Source organism: Nomascus leucogenys, chromosome 17 (genome assembly GCF_006542625.1).
Source record: "Nomascus leucogenys isolate Asia chromosome 17, Asia_NLE_v1, whole genome shotgun sequence".
NCBI classification, from domain to species: domain Eukaryota; kingdom Metazoa; phylum Chordata; class Mammalia; order Primates; family Hylobatidae; genus Nomascus; species Nomascus leucogenys.
Genome location: NC_044397.1, coordinates 32,539,836 through 32,562,033, shown reverse-complemented (window position 1 = coordinate 32,562,033; position 22,198 = coordinate 32,539,836). Strand labels below are relative to the sequence as shown.

Here is a 22,198-nt window from a genome sequence, read left to right as displayed (position 1 = left end):
CCACTGCACTCCAGCCTGGGCGACAGAGTGAGACTCCGTCTCCAAAAAGAAAACAAAAAGAAAAGAATGAGAAGATTAGAAATGTCGGATTGTGTGAAGCTGTTGTACAGTTTACAAGGTAATACCTCTAAGTGCCTTTTAAAGTTCAGTGGATTCTTAAAACTTCTGCTGGAGAATTGTCCCAAAGATATTTTTTTAACCTTCGTAGGACTTTAAGCCCATCAAAACCTGCAAAATCTTTACATATACAAAAGAACAGACAGTTCTTTAATGAACCAGAAGAAAATTTCTGGATGGTCATGGTATTTACCTACACAGTGTATCTTTCTGAAATTGTATGGTGAAGTTATGGGTGATCTTTACTATTCAGAATTTAGCAAAGTTCTCTGGCTGTTGGCATCCAAGTAAAATTAAAACAAAATCGGTTGCAATTTTAAAATCAAGTTCTTCCTATATGCTTTATTCGTTCTTGGGGCTGCTTTAAGAAACTGTTTCTGGTGCTGTAGCGTGTTCAAAGTTTTTAAACTAAGGCAAAATAAAAAACATGGTCTAATGAATTCATTGTATAATTTCAGTTTATCGAACTTTGTAGGTTGTTTGGAATCCTATAATTGAAAAACAGTAAAGATGGAAAACCAGTTATTGAATATCAAGAGGAGGAGTTGTTGGTAATGTGTCATTGTTTGTTTATTTTTTTAAATGTATTGCTGAGTATGTTGAATGCCTTACTTGGTCGGATTTAAACTAGGTGGCTTTTGCGGAAGTTTCTTGGGGTATATAGCAAAGGTTTATGTTTATCATTTACATTAGCACAATATTTTAAAAATGTATATGCACCTTATCTCACTAATACCTTCTATTCTTCATCTATATTGAAAGCCCTCCTAAAGTAAGGCTTACTGATTCACAAATTAGAATTTAAACACTTCTGGCTGGGAACAGTGGCTCACACCTGTAGTCTTAGTACTTTGGGAGGCCGACGTGGGCAGATCACTTGAGGTCAGGGGTTCAAGACCAGCCTGGCCAATTAGGCGGAACCCTGTCTCTACTAAAACTACAAAAACTGGGCAGGGATGGTGGGCGCACACCTGTCATCCTGGCTACTCAGGAGGCTGAGGTAGGAGAATCGCTTGAACCAGGGAAGCAAAGGTTGCAGTGAGCCAAGATTGCACCACTGCACTCCAGCCTGGACAACAGAGCAAGACTCCCATCTCAAAAAAAAAAAAAAGAAAAAACGTAAACGCTTTCTTTCAGCACACGAACGACTATGGTGGGACCAAGTTTATAAACATTATACTGTTTGGCCAAGAGTCAGTGTACCTTTGCCATCTATCCAATAGTGTGGGAAGAAGAAAGAGAGATCAGATTGTTACTGTGTCTGTGTAGAAAGAAGTAGACATAGGAGACTCCATTTTGTTCTGTACTAAGAGAAATTCTTCTGCCTTGAGATGCTGTTAATCTATAACCTTACCCCCAACCCCATGCTCTCTGAAACATGTGCTGTGTCAACTCAGGGTTAAATGGATTAAGGGCTGTGCATGATGTGCATTGTTAAACAGGTGCTTGAAGGCAGCATGCTCGTTAAGAGTCATCACCACTCCCTAATCTCAAGTACCCAGGGACACAAACACTGCAGAAGGCCGCAGGGACCTCTGCCTAGGAAAGCCAGGTATTGTCCAAGGTTTCTCCCCATGTGATAGTCTGAAATAGGGCCTCGTGGGAAGGGAAAGACCTGACCATCGCATAGCCCGACACCCGCGACACCCGTAAAGGGTCTGTGCTGAGGAGGATTAGTATAAGAGGAAGGAACACCTCTTTGCAGTTGAGACAAAAGGAAGGCCTCTGTCTCCCGCCCGACCCTGGGCGATGGAATGTCTGGGTGTAAAACCCAATTGTATGTTCCATCTACTGAGATAGGGGAAAACCGCCTTAGGGCTGGAGGTGGGACATGTGGGCAGCAATACTGCTCTGTAAGGCATGGAGATGTTTATGCATATCTAAAGCACAGCACTTGATTCTTCACCTTGTCTATGATGCAGAGACCTTTGTTCACGTTTATCTGCTGACCTTCTCCCCACTATTATCCTATGACCCTGACACATCCCCCTCTCTGAGAAACACCCAAGAATGACCAATAAATACTAAGGGAACTCAGAGGTGGGCGGGATCCTCCATATGCTGAACGCTGGTCCCCTGGGCCCCCTTCTTTCTCTATACTTTGTCTCTGTGTCTTTTTCTTTTCCAAGTCTCTCATTCCACCTAACGAGAAACACCCACAGGTGTCGAGGGGCAAACCCACCCCTTCACAATAGACATTGTTTTTCCCTTGAATTGTGATCTGTGCTGGGTTTTCGTGTTTGCAGGACAAGGTTTATAGTTCGGTGCTGCAGCAGTGCTACAGCATGTACAAGGTAAGCACGGCATTCTTTTTGAACTGAGAGTCCAACCAGTTACCCCTATTTATAGGCTCCAGGGTTGTTTAGAGAGAAATCTGGAAATGACTGCAAAGTGACTCTGTATTTGTCCTAGAGAAGACAATAATGAGGCTTTTGAAACAGGTAGTGATGTTTTTGCCTACACTTATTCAGTAAGCATTGAACTCCCTTCTCTTTTCTCAGCCTTATAGTAGGAATGTGTCCCCATTGATGAAAAAGTGTGTCTGTGTCCTCAAGGAACGTACAGAATGCAGATAATTTTATGATTTAAAAATTTCAGTGAGGCAGGGCACAGTGGATCACACCTGTAATTTCAGCATTCTGAGAGGCTAAGGCGGGAGGATTGCTTGAGCCCAGGAGTTCAGGACCAGTCTGGGCAATATAGCAAGACCCCATCTCTACAAAAAATTTTTATAAAAGTTAGCCAGGTATCATGGTGCATGCCTGTAGTCCCTGCTACCTGGGAGGCTGAGGTGGGAGGATCGCTTGAGCCTCAGAGGTCAAGGCTGCAGTGAACTGTGATTGCGCCACTGCACTCTACCCTGGGCGACAGAGCGAGATTCCATCTCAAAAAAAAAAATAAATAAACAAAAATAAAAGTTGTGGTGATTCCATTGAGAGAAAACTGAAAAATAACAAAAATATGGGTGATATTCTGTATGTAAATTGAAACTTCAGGGTCAGTTGAAATTTTTGAAAGATGCCTAGAGCAATTAGTTGGTTTCATAAATGAGACAGCATCACTCAACAGTATTTTTTGTAACTTATATTTTTAACTTTTGTCATATAAATATTCTCTGTATTGAAAAGAACTGGGAGATTTAATAAACTGAATTAATAATTCCCCAGAGCCTATATCTTGCTTGGCACAGAGGAGATAGCAAAAGTAAAAATCTGTTAATTCTTGAATTGACACTTCCTTGGTTCACAAATATTGGCTGTCATCAGTGTGACTTCGACTTACTTGATTCTTTTTGTTTTTTGTTTTTGGAGACGGAGTTTTGCTTCTGTTGCCCAGGCTGGAGTGCAGTGGTGTGATCTCGGCTCATCGTAGCCTCTGCCTCCCAGGTTCAAGTCATTCTCCTGCCTCAGCCTCCAGAGTAGCTGGGACTACAGGCACGCACCACCATACCGGGCGAAGTTTTTGTATTTTTAGTAGAGGCAGGGTTTCACCATGTTGGCCAGGATGGTCTTGCTCTCCTGACCCCGTGATCCACCCTCCTCGGCCTCCCAAAGTGCTGGGATTACAGGAGTGAGTCACCGTGTCCGGCCAAACTTTCTGATGAAAACTCTAAGTCCACCTAAGCTAAGGACAGGAGTTATACCTTACATGAATTTTAAAACCAGACCCACAGATTTGAGGAAGCAATTACTCTCTTGGAGAAAAGTCAGAAAACGTAATGATGAAATCACTAGGACCTAACCGGCATGTGGAACTATTTTCTGCTTATAAACTATCAACTTTCATTTCATTTCCAGGTGACATGGTCTCAGCTGTTATACAGTGTTTAAGAATGTTCTAAATCAAGGGAATTTGTATCTATCTAGTAGAATAAAATAAAATATTTGAGTTCTGAATTTCCTTTAATTAGGATAACCTTTTTCTTAAAGTGAAGAGAATGGTTTTATTATATATTTTTCTTCGGAAAAGATAGGCTGTATTTTCTAGTTAGGAATTTGTTATATAAGATGATCTGGTTCTTGGAACATTCTTGAATCTAGTGTCTCTAAGGCAGGTGTGTACAGCAAGAAGTGAATAACACAGAAATCAATGATGAAAGCATTAGAAGACAATTGAGTTTGTCAGAACTGCAAAATATTGCTGAGTGTGTGGATTGCTCTGAAATCTGAAAACATTACTTGTGAATTGCTTCTATCCAAAATGCAGACACAATGCTGGGTGTTGGTTTACTTGTTTCCCATTTTTCAACCCCCTTTTCTAGGCAAAAGGTGTCCAAACTATGCAGACCCACAGAATCTAACAGATGTCTCTATATTCCTCCTCCTAGAACTCTCAGGGGATCCAGAACTGCAGCCGGTCCTCGCTGGGCTGTTCCTGTCCATGTGCCTGGTCACTGTCCTGGGGAACCTCCTCCTCATCCTGGCCGTCAGCCCTGACTCCCACCTCCACACCCCCATGTACTTCTTCCTCTCCAACCTGTCCTTGCCTGACATCGGTTTCACCTCCACCATGGTCCCCAAGATGATTGTGGACGTCCAATCTCATAGCAGAGTCATCTCCTATGCAGGCTGCCTGACTCAGATGTCTCTCTTTGACATTTTTGGAGGCACAGAAGAGAGACACGCTCCTGAGTGTGATGGCCTATGACCGGTTTGTAGCCATCTGTCACCCTCTATATCATTCAGCCATCATGAACCCGTGTTTCTGTGGCTTCCTAGTTTTGTTGTCTTTTTTTCTTCTCTCAGTCTTTTAGACTCCCAGCTGCACAACTTGATTGCCTTGCTAATGACCTGCTTCAAGGATGTGGAAATTCCTAATTTCTTCTGTGACCCTTCTCAACTCCCCCATCTTGCCATTTGTGACACGTTCACCAATAACATAATCATGTATTTCCCTGCCACCATATTTGGTTTCCTTCCCATCTCGGGGACCCTTTTCTCTTACTGTAAAATTGTTTCCTCCATTCTGAGGGTTTCATCGTCAGGTGGGAAGTATAAAGCCTTCCCCACCTGTGGGTCTCACCTGTCAGTTGTTTGCTGAGTTTATGGAAGAGGCGTTGTAGGGTACCTCGGTTCAGATGCGTCATCTTCCCGCAGAAAGGGTGCAGTGGCCTCAGTGATGTACACGGTGGTCACCCCCATGCTGAACCCCTTCATCTACAGCCTGAGAAACAGGGATATTAAAGGTGTCCTGCAGTGGCCACACGGCAGCACAGTCTAATCTCAATGTCTTTTTATCTGTTCCATTCCTTTTGTAGTGTGGGTTAAAAAGGGCAGCAAGGTCAAATAAGAATGATAACACAGGGTGAACACCCACTGTGACATTAGGAGTAATACCTCCCTAGGATAGAAAAAATACTGTCAGTATACACACAAGGGGTACACCCACTGTGATATGAGAAGCAATATCTCCCTATAATATGAAGAAAAATATCACAGGGTGTGCATGCTGTGTGATCTTAGCAGTAATCTTTACCCTGGATATGATGACTCATATCAAGGGTGTACACACACGGGGTACGCGCACTGTGATATCAGGAGTTGTATCGCCCTAGGATATTATGAATCATATCACAGGGTATACACTGTGTACATCCACTGTGATACTTGAAGTCATATCTATGACATTACAAATATCAAAGGGTGTACACCCCTGTGACATATTAGGAGTAACATCCTTCTAGGGTATTACAGATGTCACAAGGTGAACACCTTCGACATTTTGTACACCCTTTGTGACATTGAAAGAAACATCCTGCTAGGATATTACGAAGAATGACACAGGCGGTGTACACACATTGTGAAATTAGTAGTGAACTCCTGTAAGGATATTTCGAATTTTATGACAGGGTCTATACTCCCTGTGACATTAGTAGTTACGTTTTCCCAGAGTATTACGAAGAATATTAAAGGGTGTACAGGAACTGTGACTTACGAGTAACATTTCTAGAGAATATTACACATATCACTGTGTGTACACCCCGTGTGACATCAGGAGTAACATCCCACAAAACTATAACGAAATATTTCACAAGGTGTACACCCTGTGTGACATTAAAAGTAATATTTCCCTAGAATATGACAATATCACAGAGTGTACACCCTCTGTGATACGAGGAGTGACATCTAAGGATAATACGAGGAATTTGACAAGGTGTAGAAACCCTGTGACATAAGGAGTGACATCCCTCTAGCATATGATGAATAATATCAAAGGGAACATACCCCGTGTGGCAATCAAAGTAACTTCCCCTTAGGAGACTGAGAATAACACCCCACGGTGTACACATATTATTGTCCCGCTAGGATATTGTGAATATCACTGTGCAGAGTCCTGTGACAGGATTAACATTCCCCTACAACGTTACGGATATAGCAGGGTGTATACACCCCTGTGACTTTAGTAGTGGCATCTTCCTAGAATACGGAAAATAATGTCCCAGGGTGTCAACCAAGTGTGGCAGTAGAGAAAACATCCTAGGACTAAAGGATTAACAGGGCGCCCCTGGCGATGCGGGGAGTAATATCACCCCCGTCTCCCCCCATGGATACTACAAGCCACATCGCAGGGGGGCGAGGGCGCCTCCGGGTCCTAAGAGCCGGGGGGGGGGGGGGGAGGGGCTGGCTCTTAATCCCCGTGTCACGGGGGGCGCCTCGCCCCCCTGCGATGGGGGTCCCGAGAGCCAGGGGAGGAGAGGTTCTGGCGCTTACTCCCCGTATCGCGGGAGGTGTCTACAGCCCCTGCGATCTTGGGGGTAATATCCTCTCCCCCTGAATATAAGAATATCGCCGGCCAGGCGTGGTGGCTCAAGCCTGTAATCCCAGCACCTTGGGAGGCCGAGGCGGGCGGATCACGAGGTCAGGAGATCGAGACCATCCTGGCTAACACGGTGAAACCCCGTCTCTACTAAAAATACAAAAAATTAGCCGGGCGTGTTGGCAGGCGCCTGTAGTCCCAGCTACTCGGGAGGCTGAGGCAGGAGAATGGCGTGAACCCGGGAGGCGGAGCTTGCAGTGAGCAGAGATCGCGCCACTGCGCTCCAGCCTGGGGGACAGAGCGAGACTCCGTCTCAAAAAAAAAAAATCACAGGAGGATGTACACCCCCTGCGATATTGGAAGTAACCTCATTTTCTCCCCTTAGGGATATTCAGAACAATATCACAGTGGGTGTGTACTGCCCCTGCGACATTGCCGCCACTATCTTCCTCTCCCTCCCAGGATAGAAGGAACAATGTCACAAGGGGGTGTACACCCCCTGCCATATTCGGGGTATTATCTTCCTCTCCCCCGCTGCCTATTAGGAACAATGTCACAGAAGGGGTGTACACCCCTGCTATATTGGGAGTGATAGCATCCTCTACGTCCCTGGATATTAGGAACAATATCCCTAGGGAGTGTATACCTCCTGCAATATTCAGACTAATACCATCTTCTCGCACCCTGGATATTAGGATCACTATCACAGGGGTGGTGTGCACCCCCGGCGAAATTGGATGAAATATCGTCCTCTCCACCTTTGGATGTTAGGGGCAGTATCACGGGGGAGGTCTCCGCCCCCTGCAATATTGGGAGTCATATCATCCGCTCCCAACCAGGATATTAGGAACAAGATGACCGTAGGGATGGACACCCACTGCGATATTTTCAATAATGTCATCCTCTAATCCCCGGCTATTAGGAGTAACATCATAGAGGGGTGTACTTTCTGCGATATTGGGAGTCATATCCTCTCCCCCACGGATATCGGGAACAGTTTTATTAATAATATAATAATAGTAACCATCGATATTGATAATTACACTACAGACAGTAAAACAATACGCATTAAAAATATTAACGATTACTATTAATAGCAACATCACTATTAATAAAATAATGATATCAGTAATTAATGTTACTGAAATCAATCGTAAGTGATGTTGGTAATAAAACAATGATTAATATTAAGATTAATAAATAATATTAAAAATGACAATAGTAATTTTAATGCATAATCCTATCTTTAAAATAATCATTAATGATTAATAATGTTATGCTATTAATATTACCATTGATAATTATTAATGAGACTGCTGTTTAATAATTCACAATATTATGACTCCTAATACTGCAGGGGGTGTACACCTACCTGTGATATTGTTCCTAATCTCCAGGGATGGAGAGCATATTAGTTTTAATATCACAGTAGGTGTACACTCACCCTGTGACACTGATCCGAATATCCAGCGGGTAGAGTATGACATGACTGCTAACACAGCTACCCAGTGATACTGCTCCTAATATTCACGGAAGAAGCGTATGATGTTACTCCCAATATCACAGGGAGTGTACAGCCCTTCTGTGATATTGTTCCTAGTATCCCGAGGAGGAGAGGATGATAATAATTCCAGCATTGCAGGCTGTGTTCACCCAACCTGTGATATTGTTATTAATATCCTGAAAGGGAGACGATATTACTCCCCATAATAGATATTACTCCCCATAATAGAGCAGGAGGTGTACACCCACCCTATGATATTCTTCCTAATATTCAGAGGCCGACAGGTTGATATTACTCCCAATATCGCAGGAAGGGTACACCCCCGTGTGAGATGGTCCTTAATAATATTCCAAGGTGGAGGGGGTGATATGACTACATATATCGCAGAAAGTGTACACCCCCAAGAATATTGTTCCCATGATCCTGGACGGAAGGGGATATTACTTTAAATGTCACAGAAGGTGGACACGCCCCCACTGATATTGTTTCTAATTAGGAGGACATGACACACAATATCGCAGGGAGTAGAAACACTCCTGTGATACTGTTCTTAATATTGAGGGAGGAAGAGGATGATATTACTCCCAATACAGACGGGTGAACATCCTCTGTACACCGTGGGTGTACACCCGTCTGTGCAATAGTTCATAATTTCCAGAGGGGGAGATAGTATTACTGACAATATGGTAAACAGGCTGTGAGTCCAACGGGGGTCCTAAGAACCAGGGGGCGACGGGGGCTGGCTCTTTTACTCCCCGCCTGGCATCATCTTACTCCCCTAGGCTCTTACTCCCCTTCGATGGGCGCGATGTGGGGAGTAATATCACCCCCCTCTCCCCCCCTGGATATTACACCTCCTGCGATATGGGGGGGTGATATCATCTTCTCTTCTCCTGGATAGTAGGAACAATATCACATGGGTTTGTACACTTTCTGTGATATTGGGAGTTATATGAACGTCTCCGCCTTGGAATATTAAGAACAATATCCCAGAATGGATGTACGCCCCCTGTGATATTGGGAGTCATATCAGCCTCTCCGTGGATATTGGGAATCATATCCCAGGGTGGGTGTACACCTCCTGCTGTCTGGGGAGTCATAGCGTCCTCTCCCTTCCTGGCTATTAGGAACAATATCACAGGGTGGGTGTACACAGCCTGCGATATTGGCAGTGATATCACCCTCTCCCCCTCCGGATATTAGGAACAATATCAGCGAAGGGGTGTACACTTCCTGAGATACTGGGAGTCATAGCATTCTCTTGTTCCGTGAATACGAGGAGCAATATCCCCGGGTGGATGTGCACCCACTGCTCTATTGGGAGTAACGTCATACTCCACCCCCTGGAGATTCTATTCGGATCAATATGGGCGGGTGGGTGTACACCTACTGCGATATCGAAAGTCATACCACGCTCTCTCCCTCCCTGGACATTAGGAACAATATCACAGGTGGGGGTACACCCACTGCAGTATTAGGAGTCCTGTCAGTATTACTTGTTACTCATTTGGGAGTCACATTAATAGGAATTACCAATATTAATATTAATAAATAATGGCTAATAAAAAGTTTTCAGATTATCAATAGTAATATTAATTAGTAGTAATATTAATTAATAGTAATATTAATTAGGAGCTAATATTACTGTTTTCTAATGAATAAGGTCAGTCCCAGTTATTAATATTAGGCGTTATTAATAGTTAATTTTCATAATTATCATCAGTATAACTCTTGAATATTAATTGTCATTATTACTGGTATTGATTTTAAAAATTATATGATCAGTTATTAATATTGATAATTATGAATATCTATTAATTGAGATTATTAATTGTGATAAGTAATATTCCTCACAATATGACAGGAGGAGTGTACACCCTCTGCGATATCGAGAGTCATAACGTCCTCTTTCGCTCTGGATATGAGGAACAATCTCAGGCGGTTGTGTACACCCCCTGCGGTATTGGGAGTCATATCATCCTCTCTCCCTCTGGATAGTAGGGAGAGTTTCACAGGGTGTCTCACCTCTCTCTGGATAGTAGGGAGAGTTTCACAGGGGTGTGTACACCCCCTGCGATATTGGGAGTCCTATCATCCTGTGGCCCTGAGAAGGCATTTCTCTTTGTGTCTCCTGTCTCTGAAGTGGAATGAAGTCAGTGGCGAGACCAGCCAGTGCCACTGCTGAGCCGGCCTGAGGTGGAAAGAGGAACCTCCCCCAGCTCTAAGCACATGTGTTCTGATTCCATCACGACCCTTTCACGTGGAACCTCTTAGAGTTGTAAGCCCTGAGAGAAGGCCCAGGAAGTCTGTCTTCCTTCCAGGGGAGCTTGGCTCTTAAGACGCGAGTCTGCCGACTCTCCCGGCCGATTGAAAGGAACGTCGTCCTTCTTGAATCCGGTGTCTGAGGGGTTTATGTCCGCGGCTCGTCCTGCTCCACTTCTTGGTTCACATGACCGGGAATCGAACCTGGGCCGTGGCTGTGAGCGCGCCAACGCCTAACCACCAGACCACCGGGGAACTTAGAACTTTGTAGGAAATAGATTGCCCAACGTTATAAGTGGGTTCGCCGTCAGAAGGAAGCCTGGATGGACACGTCCCTTGTTTCTCAGCTGTGGCACAAGGTAACTGGGAAAGGATACCTAGACCAGTTCCCCTACATAGACACTTGGTGACAGCTGGTGTGAGACCCCCCACAGTGGCTAAGAGGGCAGGCAGCAGCAACACTAGTAGCAAAGGGACAGATAGCTAAGGAAGGATCCCGCTCCACCCGCCCAGGGAAATCAACTCCTCAAGTTCCGTTCGACCCAACATCAGAAGATCCACTGCAGGAGATGGCACCAGTGATCCCAGTGGTGCCCTCCCCTTACCAGGGAAAGAGGCTCCCCACTCTTGAGCCCACAGGGCTTGCACCTCCGCAAGACGAGCCTATCCCTAGGCCACCCAGAGTAGACGAGAGGAGGTGATGACACGGGAGAAACCCCTCCCTTGGCAGCTCGTTGACGACCCAAAGCGGGGATCCAAATGCCCCCGAGAGAGCAGCGGTATACTGGGATAGAGGAGGATGGTCACGTGGTGGAGAGGCGTGTTTTCTTTTACCAGCCCTTCACCTCGGCCGACCTTCTCGACTGGAAAAATAATAACCCGTCCCATCCCGAAAAGCCACAAGTTCGAATTGATTTGCTCCAAACTATTATCCAGACCCACAACCCCACCTGGGCTGATGGCCACCAGTTGCTCATGTTCCTCTTTCACAGAGATGAAAGGCAGAGAGTGCTCCAAGCAGCAACTAAGTGGCTAGAGGAACATGCACCAGCTGATTAGCAAAACCCCCAAGAGTATGGAAGGACCCAGTTACCAGGAACTGGCCCCCAGTGGGACCCAAATGAAAGAGAGGATATGCAAAGGCTAAACCGAGACAGGGAAGCTCTCTTGGAGGCATTCAAGAGGGGAGCTCAGGAGGCCACAAACGTTAACAAGGTCTCTGAGGTCATTCGGGGAAAAGAAGAAAGTCCAGCACAATTCTACCAGAGACTGTATGAAGCCTATAGTGTGTATACTCCCTTTCATCCCGATAGCCCTGAAAATCAGCGCATGCTTCACATGGCTTGAGTCACTCAAAGCGCAGAAGACATGAGAAGAAAACTGCAGAAACAGGCTGGGCTTACAGGGAGGAATACATCACCATTCTTAGAAATAGCTAAGCAGGTGTTTGTAAACAGGGATGCAGTAAGCTGTAAGGGAAACCGCAAAGAGAGTGAACGTCAGGCCCGGCAAAATGCCGACCTGTTTGTTAGCTGCAGCAATCAGAGGGGTCCCCCCAAAAAGGCAAGGGAAGGGGGGCCTTGGGAAAGAAACAGCTTGGCTGTCAGAGTTGGCAGCGTGACCAGTGTGCTTATTGTAAAGAAATAGGCCATTGGAAGAACAGATGCCCTCAGCTAAAAAGAAAACAAGGTGACTCAGAGCAGGAGGCCCCGGACAAGGAGGAAGGGGCCCTGCTCAACCTGGCAGAAGGGTTCTTGGACTGAGGGAGAGCAGGCTCAAGTGTCCCCAAAGAGCCTATGGTCAGAATGACAGTCGGGGGTAGAGACGTTGATTTTCTCATAGATACCGGTGCTGAACATTCACTAGTGACCGCCCCAGTCGCCCCCTTCTCCAAAAAGACTATTGACATCATGGGAGCCACGGGGGTTTCAGCAAAGCAAGCTCTCTGCTTGCCTGGGACTTGCACCGTAGGAGGACATACGGTGATTCATCCGTTTTTGTCCATGCCTGACTGTCCCTTGCCCTTGTTGGGGAGGGACTTGCTTAACAAGCTGAGAGCCACTATCTCTTTGACGGAGCACAGCTATTTGCTGCTAAAGTTACCCGGAACGGGAGTCATTATGACCCTTACAGTCCCACGAGAGGAGGAATGGAGACTTTTCTTCACTGAGCCGGGCCAAGAAAGAAGACCAGCTCTGGCCAAGCGGTGGCCAAGAGTAGGGGCGGAAGACAACCCTCCAGGGTTGGCAGTCAACCAAGCCCCCGTACTCATAGAAATGAAGCCTGGGGCCCAGCCGGTTAGGCAAAAACAGGACCCAGTCCCCAGAGATGCTCTTCAAGGTATCCAGGTCCATCTCAAGGCACCTAAGAACTTCTGGAATTAGAGTTCCTTGTCAGTCTCCATGGAACACTCCCCTCCTGCCTGTTCCCAAGCCACAGACCAAGGACCACAGGCCAGTACAGGATTTGCGCTTGCTTCATCAAGCTACAGTGACTTTCCATCCAACACTACCTAACCCGTACACATTGTTGGGGTTGCTGCCAGCTGAGGACAGCTGGTTCACCTGCTTGGACATGAAAGATGCATTCTTTCGTTATCAGATTAGCCCCTGAGAGCCAGAAGCTGTTTGCCTTTCAGTGGGAAGATCTGGAGTCAGGTGTCACTACTCAGTACACTTGGACCCGGCTTCCCCAAGGGTTCAAGAACTCCGCCACCAGCTTCGGGGAGGCGTTGGCCCCAGACCTCCAGAAGTTTCCCACCGGAGACCTAGGCTGCGTGTTGCTCCAGTACGTTGATGACCTTTTGCTGGGACAGCCCACGGCAGTTGGGTGCGCCACGGGAACGGATGCCCTACTCCGGCACCTGGAGGACTGTGGGTATAAGGTGTCCGAGAAAAAAGCTCACATCTGCCGACAGCAGGTACGTTCCTTGGGATTGACTATCCGACATGGGGAACGCAGCCTGGGAGCAGAAAGAAAGCAGGTCATTTGCAATCGACCGGAGCCTAAGAGCAGAAGGCAGGTGAGAGAATTCTTAGGAGCTGTGGGGTTTTGTAGACTGTGGATCCCGAACTTTGCAGTATTAGCCAAGCCTTTATATGAGGTCACAAAGGGGGAGACTGGGAACCTTTTGAATGGGGATCCCAACAACAGCAAGCCTTTCATGAGTTAAAGGAAAAAAACTGATGTCAGCCCCAGCCCTGGGGCTACCCGATCTGACAAAGCCTTTTCCATTGTATGCGTCAGAGAGAGAAAAGATGGCAGCTGGAGTTTTCACCCAAACTGTAGGGCCCTGGCCGAGGCTGGTGGCCTACCTCTCCCAACAACTAGACGGGGTTCCTAAAGGATGGCCCCCGTGTTTGAGGGCCTTGGCAGCAAGTGCCCTCCTAGTACAAGAAGCAAATAAGCTGACTCCTGGGCAAAACCTGCACAGAAAGGCCCCCCATGCTGTGGTGACTTTAATGAATACTAAAGGACATCGTTGGCTAAAGAATGCTAGACTCCCCGAGGACCAAAGTTTGCTCTGTGAAAATCCCCGTATAACCACTGAAGTTTGGAACACCCTAAACCCCGCCACCTTCCTCCCGGTATCAGAGAGAGCCCTGTCGAGCATGATCGTGTATAAGTGTGGGACTCAGTTGACTCTAGCAGGCCTGACCTCCGGGACCAGCCTTGGGCATCAGTAGACTGGGAAGTAGACGTGGACAGGAGCGGCTTCATCATCCCACAAGGAGAGAGAGGTGCAGGGTATGCAGTGGGAAGCCTGGACACCGTTTTTGGACCAGGTCATTGCCCCAGGGCACTTCAGCCCAGAAAGCTGAACTCATTGCTTTCATTTGGGCCTTAGAACTCCCTGAAGGTAAGACTGTCAACATCGACACTGATTCTCAGTATGCCTTTTGAACCCTTCAAGTGCATGGAGCATTCTAGAAAGAAAAGGGCCTATTGAACTCTGGTTGGAAAAGACAGAAAATATCAACAAGAAATCTTGCAATAATTCGAAGCAGTATGGAAACCCCACAAGGTGGCAGTTCTGCACTGCAGAGGACACCAGCGAGCTTCCACCTTGGTGGGTTTGGGGAATGCCCGCGCTGACTCAGAGGCTGGAAAAGCAGCATCTGGCCCCTTCCGGGCACCAGGGCACCCCTGTGCTCCCTCAAGCACCTGATCTTGTACCTACTTCTTCTAAAGAAGGAAAGGACTTTCTCCAGGTAGAGGGAAGGACAAGTGGTGGAAGAAGGATGGATTGGGTTACCAGATGGGAAAGTGGCTGTGCCACAGCTGCTAGGAGCTGCAGTTGTACTGGCCGTGCGTGCAACCACCCATCCAGGTCAGGAGTCACCGCGAAAGCTGTTAGGCCGGTATTTCGACATCGCGCATTCGTCAGCCCTTGCCACAACAGTGTCGCAGCTGTGTGTTACCCGCCGACAGCATCATGCGAGGCAAGGTCCAGCCGTCCCGCCCGCCCGGCATACAAGCTGATGGAGCAGCCCCCTGTGAAGATCTCCAGGTAGACTTCTCAGAGATGCCAAGGTGTGGAGGTAACAGGTATTTCCTAGTTCTTGGGTGCACCTACTCTGGGTGGGTGGAGGCTTATCCAACGCGAACTGAGAAAGCTCTGGAAGTAACCCGTGTGCTTCTTCGAGATCTCATTCCTAGATTGGGACGGCCCTTACGGATCGGCTCGGATAACGGGCCTGCGTTTGTGGCTGACTTGGTACAGAAGACGGCAAAGGTATCGGGGGTCACATGGAAACTGCACGCCGCCTACCGGCCTCAGAGTTCCGGAAAGGTGGAGCGGATGAATCGGACTATCCAAAATAGTATTCTTGTCTTCCCCGCTGGATATTAAAAACAATATCACAAGGGGTGTCCAACCACCTGCCAAATTGGAGGGGATGTTATCCTCTCCCCCCCGCCCCCGGATATTAGAGACAAAAACTCAGGGGTAATGTACACCCACTGCTTTATTGGGAGTAATATCACCCTCTCCCTTCTCGGATATTAGGAACAATATCACAGTGTGCGTCTACGCCTGTCGCGAAATTTGATGGAATGTCATCCTGTGCCTCCGTGGATATGACGAACAATATCACCGGGGATGTACAACTTCTGAGATATGGGGAGTGATATCATCCTCTCCCCTCTGGAAGTTAGGGACAATATCACAGGGGTAGTGTACACCCTCTGCGATGTTGGGACTAATATCATCCTCCTGCCCCCTGGATATGACAAACCATATCACAAGGGGCGTGTACACACACTTCGATATTGGTATTAGTACCATCCTCTCCCTCTTTGGATATTCGGTGCAATATTTCAGGCGGGGTGTGTACACCACCTGCAATATTGGAAGTAATATTATTTTCTCCCCCCGTGGATATTAGCAACAATATCACAGGGGGTATGAAAAACCCCTGCGATGTTTGGAGTAATATCGTCGTCTCCCCTCATGAATATTAAGAACAATATCGTGGGGGGGGCCTGTACACCCCCTTTGATATTTGATATCATCCTCTTCCCCCCTGGATATTAGGAACAATTTCAGGAAGGGATGCACAGACCCTGCGACATTTGCTGTCATCTCATTGTCTCTCCCCTAGATATTAGGAAAAATGTAACTGGGGATGCGAACACCCCTGCGATATTGGGAGAAGTATCATTCTCTCCCCCCTTGCATATTAGGAATAATATCACAGGGGTGGGTGTACTGCCTCTGCGATATTGGGAGTAAAATTCTCTTCTCTTCCCCTGGATATGAGGAAGGGTATCAGAGGGGGAGGGTGTACATTCCCTGCGACACTCAGTGTAATCTTATCCTCTCCCTCCCAGGGTACTAAGAACAATATGACAGGAGGGGTGTACACCCCCTGCGATATTGGGAGTCATATCATCCTCGCCCCCTCTGGATATGAGGAAGAGTTTCACAGGGCTGTGTACACCCCCTGCGGTAGTGGGAGTGATATCATCCTCTCTCCCTCTAGATATGAGGAAGAGCTTCACAGGGATGTGGGCACCCCCTGCGATATTGGGAGTAATATCATCCCGTCGCCCTCTGGATATTAGGAAGAGTATCACCTGGGTGGGTACACTCCCTGCAACATGGGGAGTAATATCATCCTCTGCTCCCTGGATGTTCAAAACCAAATCACGGGGTTTGTACACATGTTGCGATATTGGGAGTAATATCTTCCTCTCTCCGCCTGGATATTAGGAGTCATATCCCAGGGGTGGTTTACATCCCCTGCGATATTGGGAGTAATATCATCCTCTCTCCCCCTGGATATTAGGAACATCACAGGGGGGTGTCCACTCCCTGGGATATTGGTGTCAAACCCCCTGTGATATTAGGAGTCATAACATCCTCTCGCCCTCTGGGTATTAGGAAGAATATCACGGGGTGGGGGTGTGATATTGACAGTAATATCATCCTCTCCCCCACGGTTTTTAGAAACGAAATCACAGTGGGTTGTATAGCTGGTGCGATATTGGTAGTAATATCGTTCCCTCCTTCCCTGGATATTGGGAACCACATTATAAGGGGGTTGTACACCACCTGCGATATTTGCAGTCATATGATTCTTTGCCCACCTGGATATTAGGAACAAGATTACAGAGGGGGTGTACGCACCCTGCGATATTGGAAATAATATGATCCTCTCCCCCTCGGATATTGGGGAAGATATCACTGCGCGGGTATACATTTCCTACTCTGTTGGGAGTAATAGCATTCTTTTCCTCTCTGGATATCAGGAACCATATCACAGGGGTGGTGTACACTTCCTTCGATATGGGGAGTAACATCATCCTCTCCCCGTTGGGATATTCGCAACAGTATCCCAGGGGTGTGTCCACCCTCTGCGATATTGGGAGTAATGTCATCCTCTGTTTCCTTGGATATTAGACACGATATCACAAAAAGATGTCCACCCCCTGCGATATTGGGAGTAATGTCATACTCTCCTTCCCTGGATATTAGAAAACAATATCATCAGGGCTGAACACCCCCTGCGATAATGGGAGTAATATTTTCTTTTTTTTTTTCTTCTTTTCTTTTTCTTTTTTTTTTTTTTTTTTTTTTTTTGAGACAAGAGTTTCACTCTTGTTGCCCAGGCTGGAGTCCAATGCCACGATCTCGGCTCACTGCAACCTCTGCCTCCCGTATTCAAGCGATTCTTCTGTCTCAGCCTTCCGAGTAGCTGGGATTACAGGCATGCGTTACCACGCCCCGTTCTTTTTTTTTTTTTTTTTTTTTTGTATTTTTAGTAGAGACATTGTTTCTCCATACTGGTCAGGCTGGTCTTGAACTCTCGACCTCAGGTGATCCACCCACTTCGGCCTCCCAAAGTGCTGGGATTATAGGCGTGAGCATCGGCGCGCAGCCACCACTTAGCATCCCTCATTTTACATTTGTTGAAGTTACAGATTTCTACACACATTGATTGCTGCTTTATTATACACTTACATATACATAAAATGGGAAATAGAAAAGAATAAAATGGGCACAGGATCCCTAAAGTTTCACATTCCGAGACATTTTTAAAATACTTGCTTTTTAGAAATTTGTTTCAATGAAGAAACTGGTATACACACACTATGCGGTACTATTCAGCCTAAAAAGGAATAAAATCCTCTCCACTGCAGAAAAAATGGATGAGGCTGCAGGGTCTGTATGTTAAGTGAAGTAAGTCTCGGGCACAGAATGACAAATATTACATGTCCTCACTTAGATGTGGGAACAAAAAAGAAAATCTTGGCCAGATGTGGGTGGCTCGGGCCTGTAATCCCAGCACTTTGGGAGGCCAAGTCGCACGGATCACTTGAGGCCAGGACTTGGAGACCCTCCTGGCCAACATGGTGAAACCCCGTCTCTACTAATAACACAAACATTTAGCCAGGCATGGTGACGCGTGCCTGTAGTCTCAGCTACTCGGAAGGCTGAGGCCCAAGAAGCGCTTGAACTCGGGAGGCGGAGATTGCAGTGAGCCCAGATTGTGCCTGTTCACTCCAACCTGGGCAACAGAAAGAGACTCCATCACACAGCTACACACAAAGGGAATCTCAGGAAGGTGGAGAGTAGAAAAGGGGTTAGCAGATGCTAGGAAGAAAAGGGGTGGGATGCGGAATGAAGAGAAGTGGATAATTGGGTCCCAAAATACAGAAAGATGGAATCAGTGAGTTCTAGTGTTTGACAGTACAGTAGGAAAATTTGAGTTCACAAGAATTTCTTGTCTATTTCCAGATGCTTTGGTAAGAAGCTTCCTAACTTTCTCATTATGCTAGTTTTGAAGCTCTTCTCTTTCTGCTCTTGAAATCATGCTGGTTTTTTGTTTTGAGATGGAGTTTCACTGTTGTTGCCCAGGCTGGAGTGTAATGGTGCAATCTTGGCTCACCGCAACCTCTGCCTCCTGGGTTCAAGCGATTCTCCTGCCTCCACCTCCCGAGTAGCTGGGATTACAGGCATGTGCCAGCACGCCCAGCTAACATTGTATTTGTAGTAGAGACGGGGATTTCTCCCTGTCGGTCAGGCTGGTCTTGAACTCCTGACCTCAGGTGATCCGCCTGCCTCAGCCTCCCAAAGTGCTGGGATTACAGGCGTGAGCGACTGCGCCCGGCTCATGCTGTATCCTTATCTGTTGTCGCTTGTTGTTTGTTTGTTTTTGAGCCCAGAAATAACTTCTCACCTCTATGTTCAAATGATTTTTCACGAGTGCTAAGAAAGCTCATTGGTGGAAAAGCAGCCTTTTCAAGAAATGGTGTTGGAGGAACTTGATTTCCACATGCAGAAGGAAGGTGGACCCTGTGTCACACCAGGTGCAAAAATTAACACAAACTGGATCAAAGACCTAACCCCAAGTGCTAAAAGTATCATATGCCTAAAAGAAAACATTGGCCACACTTTCATGACATCAGATTGGGCAATGCTTTCTGGGATATGACACCAAAAGCATAGGCAACAAAAGAAAATTAAATTCCTTGGATGACATCTAAATGGGGGACAGACACTTTTGTGCAGCAAAAAACACTGTGAACTGAGTAAAAAGATAACCCATGGATTAGGAAAAATACTTGCAAATCATATCTCTGAAAAGAGGCTGATATCCATCGTATATCAAGAACAGCTAGAACTAAACAACAAGAAACCCAAAGCATCCCATTAACAATGGTCAGAAGACTCAAGTAGACGTGTCCCTAAAGAAGATATAGCAATGGCCAATAAGCATGTCAAGTGATGTTCAAAATCACTCATCGTAGGGAAGCGCAAATCAACCCAATAATGTGACACCACACATTACGATGGATATGATAAACAAGCATTGGTGAGACTAGAGGGAAGTAGGAATGCTCGAATATGATTGGAGGGAATGTAAAACCGTGAAGGAACAGGGAAAATAGTATGGCGTGTACTGGAAAAATTAGAAACAGAATGATCAGATGTTCCCGCAGTTGCATTTGTGGGTACCTACCAAAAAGAATTAGAAACCAGGAGTGGAAGAGAGATTTGTGCACCCATATTCATAGCAGCATTATTCACAACAGCCAAAATGTGGAAGCAACCCAAGGGTTTGTGGACAGATGAATGAAAAAGCACACTGCAGCGCATTCATACAATGGAAGACTGTTCAGCCTTCAACAGGCAGGCACTTCTGGCCGGTGCGGTGGCTCACGCCTGTAATCCCAGCATCCTGGAAGACCGAGGTGGGCGGATCACCTGAGGTCAGGAGTTCAAGACCAGCCTGGCCATCTTGGTGAAACCCTGTCTCTACTGAAAATGCAAAAAATTAGCCGGGCGCGGTGGCTCAAGCCTGTAATCCCAGCACTTTGGGAGGCTGAGGCAGGCGGATCACAAGGTCAGGAGATCGAGACCATCCTGGCTAACACGGTGAAACCCCGTCTCTACTAAAAATACAAAAAAAAAATAGCCGGGCGTGGTAGCGGGCGCCTGTAGTCCCAGCTACTTGGGAGGCTGAGGCAGGAGAATGGCGTGAACCCGGGAGGCGGAGCTTGCAGTGAGCCAAGATCATGCCACTGCACTCCAGCCTGGGCGACAGAGCAAGAGTCCGTCTCAAAAAACAAAAAGACAATGCAAAAAATTAGCCGGGCGTGGTGGCGTGTGCCTGTAGTCCCAGCTACTCGGGAGGCTGAGGCACAAGAATCGCTTGAACCTGGGAGGCGGAGGTCGCAGTGAGCCCAGATTGTGCCACTGCACTCTAGCCTGTGCAACAGAGTGAGACTCTATGTAAACACAAAACAAAATGAAACAAAACCAAAAACAAAACCAGACAGGCACTTCTGACACAGGCTGCAACATGGATGAACCTTGAAGACATTATCGTCAGTGAAATAAATAAATCCCAAAAGGATAAACACGACCAGGCTCAGTGGCTCACACCTGTAGCCCCAGCACTTTGGGAGGCTGAGGCAGGCGGATCCCTTAAGGTCAGGAGTTCGAGAGCAGCCTGGCCAATATGCTGAAAGCTCGTCTCTATTAAAAATACAAAAATTAGCTGGGTGTGGGTGCGCACGCCTGTAATCCCAGCTACTCGGGAGACTGAGACACAAGAATCGCTCGAACCCACGATGCGGAGGTTGCAGTGAGCCTAGATCATGCCACTGCACTCCAGCCTGGGCGACAGAGAAAGACTCTGTCTCCCCCCCAAAAAAAAAAAAAATTCAACACGGTATGATTCCACTTCTATCAAGTGTCTAGAGTAGTTAAACTCATAGAGTTGCAAATTAGAATGGTGGCCCCCGGCGTGGGCGAGAGAGAGGAATGGAGAGTTTGGTGAATGGGTGCCATTTCCATTTCGAAAGATAAAGCTGTTCTAGAGATGACGGCGGTGATGGTTGCTAAACAATGTGAATGTACTTACTGTCATTCAACTGTCAACTGAAAAATAGTGGAAATTGTCAATGTTTATACTGGCCATTCTTGATGAAATCATCTATATTTACAATTTTTAGTGTTGATACGTGGTATATTTTCCCATAATAAAAGATGAAAATGAAAGCAGTTGGATCTTTAAAAAGAAAAGAAAGAAGCGAAGAATACACACAAGCTTCCTCCTGATGACAGGAAGAGCCCCAAAGCTTCTACGGACACTCCCTTTTCTCTTCTTCTTCCTGCATTCTTATGAGGAAATCTTTAGAGATTGGGCAGCTTGGGTGACTTTGGCTAATGAGGAGCTCTCTGCCTTGAGCCCCCCAGACCATAGAATAGTCACTACTCAGTCTGTGCCTCCAGCCCTGCAGTGTGAGGTTCCAGTCCTGTGGGCTCCACACCCATCACCTGTATCAGGAGGCTCATGTCTCACCCTGTCTTCTTGCCAGCCTTGAGGACGGAGTCTGAGCCTCCATCGTGCACCACGCAGAGAGGACCGTGGACCTGTTCTCCGCGGTCATGGCACAGCAGAGGAGAAGGGCAGTTGAGTGAGTGCTGAGGGACGGTCGGGAGCCTTGCTTTGTTTCCTGATCCTCAGGACAAACAGGACAGTGCGGTGGGCAGATGGGAGGAGACCAAGGTGCAACCTGTCAGCTCAGCAGACTGTGGAGTTTCTG

General features: G+C 46.8%; 1 long non-coding RNA gene and 1 pseudogene across 1 annotated transcript; both read left to right on the top strand.

Moving 5' to 3' along the window:
* On the top strand, positions 1–20,460 carry LOC115830916. The gene is made up of 3 exons (XR_004026464.1): positions 1–262; positions 7,359–7,361; positions 20,426–20,460. It is a non-coding gene; the product is annotated as an uncharacterized LOC115830916 (long non-coding RNA).
* LOC100580352 lies at positions 4,271–5,343 on the top strand (annotated as a pseudogene).
* Positions 20,461–22,198: the final 1,738 nt, after the last annotated feature.